Here is a 14294-nt window from a genome sequence, read left to right as displayed (position 1 = left end):
ATATAAGTTTATATAGTTTATAGAGGGGGGATTCATAAGAACTGTTCCCAGATAATGTCATATTTTGGTTCTAGATATCACATACAGAGCCCTCTTTCTCATACCTGTTGTTGCTGTGTGCCTTGAAGTCACTTCTATCTTATGCCCTGGTGGCGCAGTGGTTAAATGCCTGTACTGCAGCCATTCACTCCAAACCACAAGGTTGCGAGTTCAAGACCAGCAAAAGGGCCCAAGCTCGACTCAGGCTTCCATCCTTCCGAGGAGGGAGCTAAAATGAGTACCCAGACTGTTGGGGGCAAATTAGCTTACTTGCTCATTAGCTTACTTGCTGTTCACCGCTATGATCTTTGGAAGAGCGGTATATAAATAAAACAAATTATTATTTATTATTATTTAATTATGACAGATGTAAGGAAAACCTATCATGGGGTTTTCGAGGGCTGAGAGTATGTGATTCACCCAAGGTCACCCAGTGGCTTTCCATGCCTAAGCAGGTTCTCTGTTCTCCAGAGTTGTGGTCCAATGCTCAAATCACTACACCATGCTAGCAATCTCCTTTCTCACACACACAATTGATATTTACGAATGGTGGCAAATTCACTGAATGAGTTACCCTCCATGATATGGTTGTTGTATATGATGGTTGTTGTTGCATATCAATACAGAATTTTAGGAATACTCAATTTACCATCTATGCAGATGAGAAGAATCCTATTTTCATTGGTCACAAACATCTTGTTTCATCAGGCCTGGTGATTATAATATACTCCCAAGCCAAGGAAAACTCCCTTGTGGCCTGGACAGGCCTGGCAAGGGAAAGCCACCACCAAGAGATGTGGAAAGAAGACTTTTCTCCATACCTTGAAAACAATAGTTAGCTTTGACTATAAGTTATTGAAAGAAACCAGCTTCAAACCTTGGGTCACCCAATGGGGTCCCATAACTGAGCAGGAATTCAAACCTTGGTCTCCAAAGTCATAGCCCAATGCTCAAACTACTACATCATGTTAACCAGTACTTTATAGCTAATCGGTACTATGAATAAAAATACATATTCAGCTTAATTTCCATTGCCCTAGACCTGAAGAGAAAAGGGCTATTTGACCAAAGTTGAATTTCTTTAATCAAAGCAGAAGCAATTACATTGACAACAGCTAGCTATTTCTTGGCTCAAAAATCCAGATATAATTCAAGAATCCACCGAACTATCAGGGTAGTCTTACAGAAAACCCAAGGGGTTGCAACTCTAAATGGGCCAGCTTTGCTATGACTTCCTAGACCCAATTTGCACATGAATGATCATAAACAACAGAATGAAATGAATGCAACCCACCCGGGAAGCCAATGGAGTGAAGCACCATCTTTCACAGCTGTAGCTGTTTCAACTCAACCCGTGCAAATCTCCTCAAAAAGCGGATCGTAATGCTTGGTTGGAGCCAACAAAATAGCTGAGATAAGCCACTCCACATCAATGGCTTCATTGTAGCTCAGAATACAGCACATGCTTTGCATTCAGAAGGTTCCAGGTTAAATCCCCAGCATCTCTAGGTAGATCTACAAAATAATCCTGCATGAGAGCAACTGCCAGTCAGTGTAAACAGCACTGAACTAGATGAACTAGTTGATATGATTCAGAATAAGGCAGCTTTCTATGTTAATGATTAGGCCTCAGATTTTCTACTATAAAACCTGCTTTGGACAGTTTGGGGACCAGACTGTTTGCTTTGAGGAAGACTGTCTTTCTGTACTGAATTACAGTGCTACCTCGGGTTACGAAATTAATTCGTTCCGCGGCGCCGTTCGTAACCCGATACATTTCGCAACCCGAAAAGGCTTTCCGTTAGCGCTGGAAAGCCACTAGCCGCGCTTCGCATTTAAATTTCGTGCCGAAATGAATTTCGTAACCCGAAAAATCTTTCGTTACCCGGAACAGTTTTTTCCAATCTAACTTTTTCGTACCCCGGAAATTTCGTAACGCGATCAATTCGTATCCCGGGGTACCACTGTACTCCCAAGTACTATCTAAAGCTTCATCTAGGCTTTATCTAAAGCTTATGGACATGAAAAACCCAACAGGGAACAAAAACACCCATCTTTCCATAGATTAACAGTCAATTATGTTATCATCTGTAAATCACTGGCTGCTCGATTTCTCAGTCTGGAAAGGATTATTTTGCTTTTTAAGTTAGTAGAATAGGTCACAAGAGATTTTAAAACATCATATTCCTTTGCCACTCAAAATCTTCCATTAGTAACCAAGGCTTAGTTCATTAATTTTAAACTGTGTTCCATGGAAGCCTTGGAAGTTCCTTGGAAGATTACCAGGGGCTCCTCAGTGAGATCACTAATGGCCACAAGCTTCTTGTGCAATGTGAAGTTGAAGGCTTTCACGGCCAGCATCTATAGATTTCTGTGGGCTTTTCGGGCTATGTGGCCATGTTCTAGAAGAGTTTATTCCTGATGTTTCGCCAGCATCTGTGGCTGGCATCTTCAGAGAATTACCAGGGGCTCCTCAGTTAGTTTCTCTAAAGATGCCAGCCATAGATGCTGGCAAAACATCAGGAATAACCTCTTCTAGAACATGGCCACATAGCCCGAAAAGCCCACAAAAATCTATTCTTGTGCAATGTACAGATGCAGGGGAGTTGTGGTGGTTTCTAGTTCACGCTCTAAAGCCTAGACCAAAATCTAATTCACAGCCCCAGTGAAAACAGATCTACTGAATCAGTGGCACTTACATAAGTGTTGACCTTTCAGGCTTTCACTTGGATTTAGACCTCCATTCCTAGAAAACAGCAGATAAGAAGGCACATCTCTAGTGGGAATATTTGACTCTAGCATGCAAGTGTAGATCAACCATTCACATAAGATCCTGCATATTCAGGGTTTATCCAAACGTTCCCCATAACATGTTGGTTTCTTAAGTTTTTGGGAGGGTCATGGACAAGTATTCATTCAATTATATTTGCCCTCCCATGCATCCCCAAGTGATGTAATCCAGAAATCAGTGTGCCCCCAGATCTCCTATTTACCATGAGAAGGGCTCAGTTCAGCAAGACTGACAGCAACACTCCCAGAATCCATTGCAGACAGGTTCCTTGGTAGACACTTCAATATGGGAGATATTCCCTCTAAAAGAAGTTTGAAACCTCCTGCCTTGACATCTTCGGCAGAGATATCAGTTAGATCTGGGCACAGAAACCACTGGTTTTTATCCTGAAATTTTAGGTTTAAAAGTCAGATTTGCACATTGTTAGGCACTACAAAGGGCATTAGAATAAACATCGCTGCAAAAGTTCTCTTTTTAAAAACACACACACAATTGCCAATTTACTTTGTGACAAAAAACCATTTGAGCTCGCCAGTCGCTTGTCAGCATCCTAAAAGCTTTACTCCCAATCTCTGCTTCCCCATGGCTTATGACTAAGTCTTCCTCCATCTTCACACATCTAAAAGGCAAAGCTAATCTTCCCCAAACAAGCACCCCTCTCCCGCGTTTTGGCCCTTATGGTTACATAAGCCTGTTATTTAAAATCATTTACAAGGCCCACACTGCCTACAACCCAAGAGCAAGTGGGAACCCCACCAATGTAAGGCCCTGATCCTTCTGGGGCACTACCCTATCATTACAATAGTTGCACAAGCAAATCTGTTTCATCACAAACACGCATAAGCAGAGGTCCCCCCTGCAAACCAACTGTTTCACCAAGCGCACATACAATCCTGCCCCATACTTTTGTTTGGAGGGTGGAGAGGCAACCCATTGTTGTGCAACAGGTAAGCCAAAGTGCTACCCGTTGCACAGCTGTGGGATCTGGTACAACTATCCCGGCATATGTTTATGCTCCATTAAAAGTGTATCGGATCTTGGCCAATGTACTCATTTAACCTCACTGCTAGGCCTTGGGCAGTTTCAGGCATTTATTTTGCCATGACACTTCTTAAGCCTGCTCAGTGTGACTGACTGACACTAAGCCGACCCGGCATGAGCTCCGAATCAATGCTGCCTAGTCAGCAGAATTATGTACCCACTTCCAAACTAATCCTGTAGCCTATGTTCCCAAAATACTAAGTTTTATATTCAGTTCTTCATCTTCTACAAATATGCATTCTTCCGTCTGATTGCCACCAGCCCCATCTATCCTCAGAAGCTTTAAGGTTGCCAATTCCTTCTATACATGACACGCAGCCAGCAAATTTACTCTGTGGCTACCCATAGCGGTAGCCAGAGGTAAAGAGCAACTGTGGAAAACAAACAACAAAGTAAAAGGACGACAAAAGTCTACGGGACCATCAAAACTAACAGATGCGTTGTGTATAAGCTTGTGTGGACTAGAGCACTTGAACAGATCACAAAAGTGGCAGACAGACTGCATATACACATGTCCCTGTTATTAGACATAACATGTATATATAAACATGTTCAGTTGTCGCTCCATATGCGCTAGGGTTAGGGGCACAAGACTCCCGTGAATATGGAAAAGCCACAAATAACAAAAACACAATTTTTTACTTGAGAGGACACCTCTCTGGGAATCTCTAGGTCCTCCAGCGCAACTCTGTGGTCAACATCCGACAGACACTGACCATAGAACTAAATTGGAGGAGCTACAACGGCTAGAAGAATATTCTCTCTAGGAACCTCTAGGTCTTTCAGTGCAACTTTTAGTTAAAACTGACCACAGAGTTGCACTGGAGGACCTAGATATTGCTAGACAGAACATATTAATCAAATCCATGAATAATCAAATCCACAAATATGGAGGGATGAGTGTATATATAAACAAATATACAAAGAAAAAGCAGGTGAACAGTGAAGGCCAAATGGCATAACACTCTAACACATCGACACATGGGGAACATGTGGCCTCTAGGGGCTATTAGACTTAAACTCCAACCAGCTCTTATCACAGGCTCTGAAGACTAGAGCTGCTAAAAACCGTAATCTCATAATATTTCAGGGACCCCATGTTCTCCATGCCTGCTGTAACCATTGCTTCTCTGGAAATCTCTCCCTCTTTACTGCCCAGAGGAGAAGCTATAACTTAGTTTGACAGTGAACTCAGTCTGAAAGGCGACTCTTGAGGTAACAATCCATAAGGCAAGTGGAACAAGTAGGAGAGTAAACACCCTCCCAGGCATCATCATCATCATCATCATCATTATTAGCAACTCTATTCTAAAAGGACTCTCAGAAGGCTACATAAAAGGTCTGCCACTTTTAAAGAACAAGAATTAAGTTTCTCTGAGGGGAGACTGTATGAGTGTAGCTTTATCCTATGACAGCCAACAGCTATTTAAAGCAACCAAATTTATGAAAGTCAAATCGCGGGGCCGGATTAGCTGTATCTTTTACCCTAAGTGTCAGGCTCCTCAATTCACCGGCAGGGTAATTTCCCCCTTGCTAAGTAGGAATAATGTCACAAACAGACTCTCTCCAGAATTAACTCCTTCCTAGAAAACTCAGGAAGGATAAATTCTTCAATTGGTTATAATTATTTTGGAGCCGCTACAGAGTTAGGTAGCCTCTCCTAAAGATCCTACATCGTTGCTTCCAATAAGGGCAACCCAGGGGTGGGATTCCTTTTTGTTGATAGAGGCACTTGAGAGATTGTTGTAGGACACTTGTCAGCAATGGCTAGGGTTGAACCCACAGTGGACAGGGGCAAACATTTGTTAAAAGAAGGCAGACTCGCCTTCCCTTTTTTTACCCCTCTTCTTCACATTTAGTGCTGGAGAAGGGAGGAATGGCTTTTAAAGCTTGTACTAACAACATTCTGAGAGATGCTGAAATGAGGACAAGAGCTGCATGAGAGACCAGAGTAAGAACCAAAAGCTACTCACTGTATAAAGCTGCTCAATGGACTCACTCAGTAGAAAGCAGCTCCATGGAGCCTGCACATGTATACCACTTTCTTGAGATTCAATTTATTGCTCCACTAGGAAAATTGGAAATGGAGGGATGGTTGTGTATCGTGAGACGCAGGACTTTTTCCAGCTAGCCATTAGCACCACTCATCCCAGGAGGATGGCCGGAGAAATAAGACGACGCAGCGCAGCGGTTTGAGCACTGAGCTACAACTCTGAAGACCCAAGGTTCGAATGTCCACTCAGACATGGAGCAAAGTCACACTAAGCCTCAGCAGAAGGCAAAGAACAAACCTTGCCAAGAAGACCCTGTGATAGGGTTGCGTAAGTCAGAAACAACTTGAAGGCACAAAGCAACAAAGCAGTGATTAGCAGAAAGAAAGGTACTGGAGCGCATGAATTATCCAGCAAGTTAGGAAAAGGAAGAGGTGCCCCGTTATGAGAATATGCAACAGTTAGCAGACATTTCTGATGTCTCAAAAAAGAATATACAACACGGGGAAGGTGGAAACGTATGCAATGCTGACTTATTAACATAATAAACTTTATTAGCTTCTTTAAATACACAGCAATAGCATGTACATTTCTATACCACTTTATAAGGAACTCAGCACACAAACTGTAAGCCAACTGCCTCCAACAAGCTGGGTACGCATTTTACTGATCTATGAAAGAATGGAAGGCTGAGCCAACCTTGGAGCCCTGGGATCAAACTCACAGCACTGTGGCTGCAGGACCAGCATTTAACCACTGCACAAGCAGGGCTCCTATACATTAAATGGATAACACATTAATTAGATAACATATTTTAATACATAAGATGGTACTGTTTCATACCTTTATATATGTACAGTGTGCCCATGCCATACCCAGGCACGCCATATACAGCTTTCAGCTTATGCTGAAGCTGTGCAGCGGGAGAAACAATGACATGCACACTGCGCCACATGCACATAACACATTGTTTTCAATGAGGCTTGAGCATGTGCATTTTTTCCCTGATGTGTGTGGGGGGGTTCGAAACAGATCCCTCGCATAAGAGAAGGCTCTACTGTATATAAAATTACTCATAGAGTAATTGTAAATTAACCCAATATTACAGATTGAGCTGCAAGCCACTATAATATTAATGGTGCTTAACTTTTCATATCATATATTGTATTAATCATTCTACTAAGAAACCTGGGGCTCACCATGACAGAAAGCAAAACCCATTTTGTTTTGACAAGGTCATTTAGATATCCATGACATCCTATTTTATACAGTGATTTCATATGCAAAGGGGACAGGGAATTAGCAGGAACACTAAGCATTCAAGATTATTATGAACATGCCAAAAGGTGACGGATAAATAATCTGTGACAGGTAGGACCTAAGGAGATGGCATTTCCCACCTCCAAGAGTATATGAGGAAGGAGGGAGAGCACATTCCCAGGAAGGGTTATGAAAGGATCACCATTGGAGAACCACCGTTCTAAAGTATGTGACACCATTTAACAGGAACCAAAGAGAAGCTGGCAACAGAAAACAAACCAACAAGCAAACGGTTACACAGTTTGGGTTTAGAAATGTGTAATCTAATCTTCACGATGTTGACAAGAATAAGCTTCTGCATCTACAGACGTGTTTAGAAAAGTATGCCCTTATTATGTAATTAACCGATTACAGGATTAAGGAATAGGAGCAAATTTGGATACTGAGCCGATACTTTTAACCACATCTGACTCCGAGAAGTGCTTCATCCTCATAACCAGTTGTGCGCATTTCCATTAAGTATACCTCCAAACACCAAGTATGGAAAACTATGCTTTCTGTGTAAGGTTTGCAGAACTAAATGGGTGGTGATTGTCGAGAACAGAATGCAGACAAACTGTTGTTGTCGTTGTTGTGTGCCTTCAAGCAGTTTCTGACTTACAGTGACCTTAAGGTGGATCTCTCATTGAGATTGCTTGGCAAGATTTGTTCAGAGAGGGTTTGCCCTTGCCTTCCTCTGAGGCTGCAGACTTTTACCAGGCGAGGCTGAAAAGCAGAATTTGAACAGGATAAAAGCGTCTTTGGCTGGTACATATCACACAACTTTGAGTCTCTCCTGCTGCTGCCTTGCATTGCATTCAATACTGTAGTGTCCCTTTTGAATAACAGGCAAAGCCCATCAATAGGCTCTCAATCTCACTGCCATTCCATTATTGTGTCTGTGCCATAGGTCCGTTCCAAAGAACGTCCGCTTCTGAGGCAGGCATGTGCTGTGAATGTGCGCACAGTATCCCTGCACTTCACTTATTCAATTTCTATGCTGTATCACAATAATTTGGATGTCGAATTCAGTTGGTAAGATTTTTTATGAGAGGGGAGGAGGAGCGATGGCAGCTACCAAGGGCATTGCAGGAGACACATCTTAAGCATTTCGAATTAGGGGCAGATGGAGAAAGAAACTGATTGGGGATGATAGGGATTGTAATCCAACACATCAGGAAGGTCCCAGATAAGGGAAGGCATGGATCATCCTGTTGACTTCATCTTTAGCAAAAGGCAACTGGGCTTGCCATTTCAGCACTTGCGCTTTAGGCAAAAATCAAAGGCCCCTCAAACCATTCCATCAGTTTGTATCTCCCAAACCCAACTGGCTAGATTCTGGGCAATAGGCTGGCAAATGGAATGAAAAAGCCAGGGGAAAAGTCCCTTCTCATCAATAGGGGTGCATATATGCGTGAGCGCATGTGCAATGTGGCGCTGGGAAAAAGCGTTCTCCAGATGCTGCTAAAAAGACAAATGAATGGATCCTAGAGCAAACCAAGCCTCTAGTAGCCAAAATGACTAAATTGAAGCTGTCTTGCTTTAGGCAAACCATGACTCACAAGGAAAAACAATGTTAAGGAAGGAGGGAAGGAAAGTAGAAGAACTAGGGTTGGTTCTAGACTGCAGAAATAATGCAGTTTGACATCACTTTAACTGCCATGGCTCCATCCCCATAACGCCTGGGATGTGCACTTTTGTGTGGCGTCAGCAATCTTTGGCAGAGAAGAAACCACACATTTGTATAAAACCACACATTCCGAGAAGGAGCTACAGCGCTTAAAAGTGGTGTCAAAGTGCATTATTTATACAGTGTGGATGCACCCTAGACAGCAGAAGCCACCATTGCCTTGAATCTGCCAGACTACTGAGGACAGAGAGCATGAGAGATCTCCCATTCATAGGATCACCATAAACAGAGGCCGATTTGAAGGCAGTTCACACACACACACATCCAAAAAATGGTGAGGATGATGATGATGATAACGATAGTGGTTTTGAGTGTTATGCTACAACTCTGGAGACCAAGGTTCAAATCCCTACTTGGTCACAGAAAGCCACTGGGTTGACCTTAGGCGAGAAGTCACACTCTCTCAGCCTCAAGGGATGGCAATGGCAAACCTCCTCTGAACAAACCTTGCCCTGGAATAGATTTGCCTTGTTGTTGGCCTGGAAGCCATTTCTGACTTATGGCAACCCTACAATGAACCTTTCATGGGGTTTTCTTATCTTCAAGGAGGATTTGCCATTGCCATCCTCCAAGGCAGAGAGAATGCAGTTCATGGACAAATGGGATTCGAACCCTGTTCTCCAGAGTCATACTCCAGTCCTCAAACCGCTTCACCTTAGGGTTGCTATAGGTCAGAGACGACTTGAAAGCACACAGCAGGAACATCATGTGCATATATATATATATATATATATATTAGATCTATAATATATTACTTATGCACACACACATACATATAAGCATTGTATATTATACATATACATATAAATAAGCACTAAAATGGCAGAATGGCAGGAAGTAAGAAAATAACAATAACTTTACATTAAATGATTAGCATTATATATATATATATATATATATTGGGAGAAAGTTGGGATATAAGAAAATAAATAATTATAATTTTACATTATATAATTAGCATTATATATATATATATATATATATATTGGGGGAAAGGCAGGAAATAATAAAATAAATAATAATAATAATTTTACATTATATAATTAGCTATATATATATATATATTGGGGAAAAGGCAGGATATAGTAAAATAATAATTATTATAATTTTACATTACACAAATAGCATTTTTATATATATTTTGGGAAAAGGGAGGATATAATAAAATAATAATAACAATAATAATAATTTTATATTACAGTATATATTTAGCATTATATATATGTATGTACTGGGAGAAAAGTGGGATATAATAAAATAATAATAATAATAACTTTACATTATATGTTTAGCAATATATATATATATATATTTATTGGGGAAAAGGTGGGATATAATAAAATAATAATAATAATAATTTTATGTTATATAATTAGTATTTTATTATATAATATTAGCGTTATATAAGCATTATATGAACAATATATAATAAATCTATATATAATATACTAAAATATAATATATATATAATATATATATATATATACGTATATTAAACATAAGATATATATATATATAATATTATATTACAATATATATTATTATAATATAATAAAATTGATATATACAGTATATTATATAGCAGCCCTTAGAGGTTCCCTTCTCGAAGCCTCCAAATGGGTTCTGGCCCTGAATTCCCATTGTCTGAGGCGGCCAAGGGAGGTCTCGGTCCCCTTCCTCCCTCCCTTCCTTCAGTGACTCACTCACCGGAGTCCCACGGAGGAAGAAGCCGAGAGCGAGCCGCGCAGGCACCCAGACAACCGCCTCCTCCTCTGCCATCCTTCCTTCTTCTCCGCCGCTTCGGCGTTGATTCTCCTCACTCAGAGGCAGAAACGCGCGGTGGGCGGAGACAGCCCGGCCGGCGCGCTTTAGCCAATCAGAGAGCTCCGCGGCCTTAGAACACACCTGCCATTCATTCCTCCCTTCAACGGCTCCGGATTCGAGGACAAGACACACCCACCTTCAACTGAGGGGAAAACCCCCAATGCTAAGCCACGCCCCCTGCTGTAAAACCACGCCCCTTCCGACAACCGCTTTCAGAGGGAGGCCTTAAGACCCGCCCCTGCTCCAAAGGCCCGCCTCCTCCAGACACAGAGTGGGCCTAGCAGGTGTCCATCATAATGATGGACGTCTCTTACCTGCTTGGGCCTTCTACTGGAATAGCAGGTGTCCTCTTATAAACAAACAGCATCCTCCATTTGGGGACTATATATATATATACATATATATATATATATATATATATATATATACACATACATACATATATATATACACATGTTTATAGATATAGATACACACACACACACATATATATATAAAAATATAATATTATATATTATTCATTTATAACATAAATATTTATATTTTATTTTTAATAATAATAATTTCATAATTTGTTTTATTTATATACCGCTCTTCCAAAGATCATAGCGGTGAACAGCAAGTAAGCTAATGAGCAAGTAAGCTAATTTGCCCCCAACAGTCTGGGTACTCATTTTAGCTCCCTCCTCGGAAGGATGCAAGCCTGAGTCGAGCTTGGGCCCTTTTGCTGGTCTTGAACTCGCAACCTTGTATTTTATAATTTATACTTACATTTATTGATATTTTATTTTTATTATATTTTGTTACATATATATTATACATATTTATATTTATATTATTTTATTTATCATTATTATTTATAACCTTCATTTATATTTTATTTGATATTTTATATATATAAAGATTATATATATTATTTTATTATTTATATTTTATTTTATAATATTTTATTATATGTAATAATAATACACATTTATATTTATATTATTTTATTATTTATATTTTATTTTATAATTTTTATTATATATATATATATATATATATATTATACACATTTATATTTATATTATTTTATTTATATATTATTTTTATTATATTTTATTATTTTTATCAGTCAGTCAGTCAGTCTTTATTAGGCATAGAACAACAACATACATTTACAACAAGACTTCAGGATTTAAGCCATTATCTTGTTGCCTCCACCAGAAAATTGGCTATTAGCCTGGAAATATGTGGGGATCTGATCTTCCAATAAGTATTCCACTGACAACCCATTCAAACAGATATTCATTATTTATATATTATAAATATTTATATTTATATTTAAATTATTTATTATATATATATGTGTGTGTGTGTGTGTATATATATATATATATATTATTTGTATTTTATTTTTATTACATTTTATTATATATATTTTATTATTTATATTTTATTACATTTTATTATATATATATATATATATTATTTATATTTTATTTTATTATATATAAAATATAATAAAAATTATATATATATATATATATATATATATATATATATATATATAAATTATTATTTATATTGTGTGTATATATATATAATTTATATTTTAATTTTATATTTTAAATATAGACAACGTTTGGAATTGTAGCTTATTGTGGCACCAAAGCTCTCTGACAGAGTTGGCTTCAATGTCTCATGAAATGAGAGTTGCTATACTTCCCTAGCACTGAGCCAGGGCAGTTAAAGCAGTCTCAAACTGGATTATTTCTGCAGTGTGTTTTGCACCTGTACAATGCTGGACTCCTTTGATCCGACTCTATTTCAGAAGCAAGTGAAGGTACAGTTTTGGTGACAAAAGTCCTCCAGATCCGGTCTCCCATTTTGAATATTTCACAATCTGACCAGGTTCCTTGTTGTAAGAAATGCCTATCCTCCTCCAGGTCTGTTTGAAACTTCCTTCCCAGTCTCCTTCCAGTATCTGGAGACTGACCCAACCAGCAAAGAAAGACATCCCTTGGGAAACACAGTACTTTCAAAGCCGGCATCTTCATTTTATTTGCCAGAACTGTCTGCTACCATGTTATTTGCTAACTACATTAAAAAAAGCAAAACCCAATGTTTCATCAATATTATTTCCCCCTCCCATATTTTTAAACACAAAATTGGTACTGAGAAGTATTATCTGAGAAGTTTTCATCCGTCTCAATACAGCATTTGAGGATCCGTATTGCTTGAGTTATTCAGTACATTCCTTTTCCGGGGATATTTTCCATAAAATCAGCCAGTTATGAAGTTGTTTCATTTAAAAAAGCCTTTACAGTATTTAAAGTTTACACAAACAAGGCAGCAAAAGATATGTATCCAAAGACATCTATGCAGATTTAAGGGGAAAGCTGTGCCACTACAACCTACAGCCAGATGTAAAATGGACTTTGGTTTTTCATAAGAAACGCAATGGACCTCTGGTCATCCTCTCCGTTGTAGGTTGCTACTGCTGTGTAACTACTACAAGCACCTGGTCTCTGGCTGCAATATCCTGCAGCCATAAAGCTGCAGAATGAGGGGAAAACAGTCTTGTTTTGTGTGTAGCGATCCAGAGGTTCTCATCCAGAGGATGTGTTTAACGTTGGTTACTGCCTTTCTTGATTTTGCAGGCAGGCCAGGGAACTCTGGATGGCAATGGCTTCAAGTTCCCAGATGGCCACGCCAGTCTTGCAGATCTTGCTGAACAGCCTCTGGGTCTGCAACTCCCAGGAGAGCAACGAGGACATCATCACCATGTCCCTGGAGGTAAATGGCTGGGCACCAGCCTGGTTCTTGCCTGGCCCCACAGTGAAGGCACAGATTGGCACTGAATCTCCATCTGAGGCTCAGCTTTCGGTGGATTCAGGAGAAGCAGTCAATACCCTGCATCCTAAGATGGCACAATTTGGGGAAGAGTCGAAGGAAAGCATTGTGCTAAAAGGATATGGAAAAGGGCAACAGAGAGCCAGGATTTGGAACAACATTCCAATAAGATTAGGTCCAATTATAGATCGCATTAGGGCATGTGCAAATCAGAGGGAAGATGATGGCATATTGGGAAGATGCTATCTGAGGCGTCACAAGTTGACACTGGACTTGGCTAATGGCTTCTTATGGAAGTTGGAGAATGGTCCAGAGTTCATCTCTGCCATTCAAAGGTGCGCGGCTCTCAAAGCCCCCTTGCCTCTCTTCCCAGTAACCACAGACCCTTGGGTACAGGATTTCCCTGAAGTATGGATCAAAGACAAGGCTGAATGTGGCACCGTTTAAGGAGCTTGTGTTCTAATAGAAGGTCCAGATCCTCCACCTCAGAAGCAGTACTCTTAACCACATGAGGCCGAGGAAGGCATAGCCAAAACTATTGAAGGTTTGCTCAAATGGGACGTCATCATGCCCATGCAATCCATTATTAATCTTGCTCCGATCTGGCCTGTGCTGAAGGGGGATGGAGTAACGTGGCGAATGACTGTGGTCTTTAGAGCCCTCAATGCGGTCACCCCTCCTGTTGCCCCCGTGATAGCCAAATACAATGAGATCTTGGCAGACATTGCAGCTGGAGCGCGATGATTTTACAGTGTCATTGACTTGGCCAATGCCTTCCATTCAA

General features: G+C 40.0%; 1 protein-coding gene across 1 annotated transcript in view; it reads right to left on the bottom strand.

Annotated features, from left to right (window-relative positions):
* SEC14L5 (SEC14 like lipid binding 5) overlaps positions 1-10631 on the bottom strand; it is a 31531-nt gene extending 20900 nt beyond the window's left edge. Inside the window, exon 1 of the mRNA XM_089539779.1 lies at positions 10559-10631. The gene's annotated coding sequence lies outside the window, so the exon portion shown is untranslated. The remainder of the gene's footprint in view (positions 1-10558) is intronic.
* Positions 10632-14294: the final 3663 nt, after the last annotated feature.

Source organism: Sceloporus occidentalis, unplaced genomic scaffold, assembly GCF_023333645.1.
Source record: "Sceloporus occidentalis isolate IW3139 unplaced genomic scaffold, rSceOcc1.0.p SCAF_10, whole genome shotgun sequence".
NCBI classification, from domain to species: domain Eukaryota; kingdom Metazoa; phylum Chordata; class Lepidosauria; order Squamata; family Phrynosomatidae; genus Sceloporus; species Sceloporus occidentalis.
This window is presented reverse-complemented; position numbering and strand designations above follow the sequence as displayed.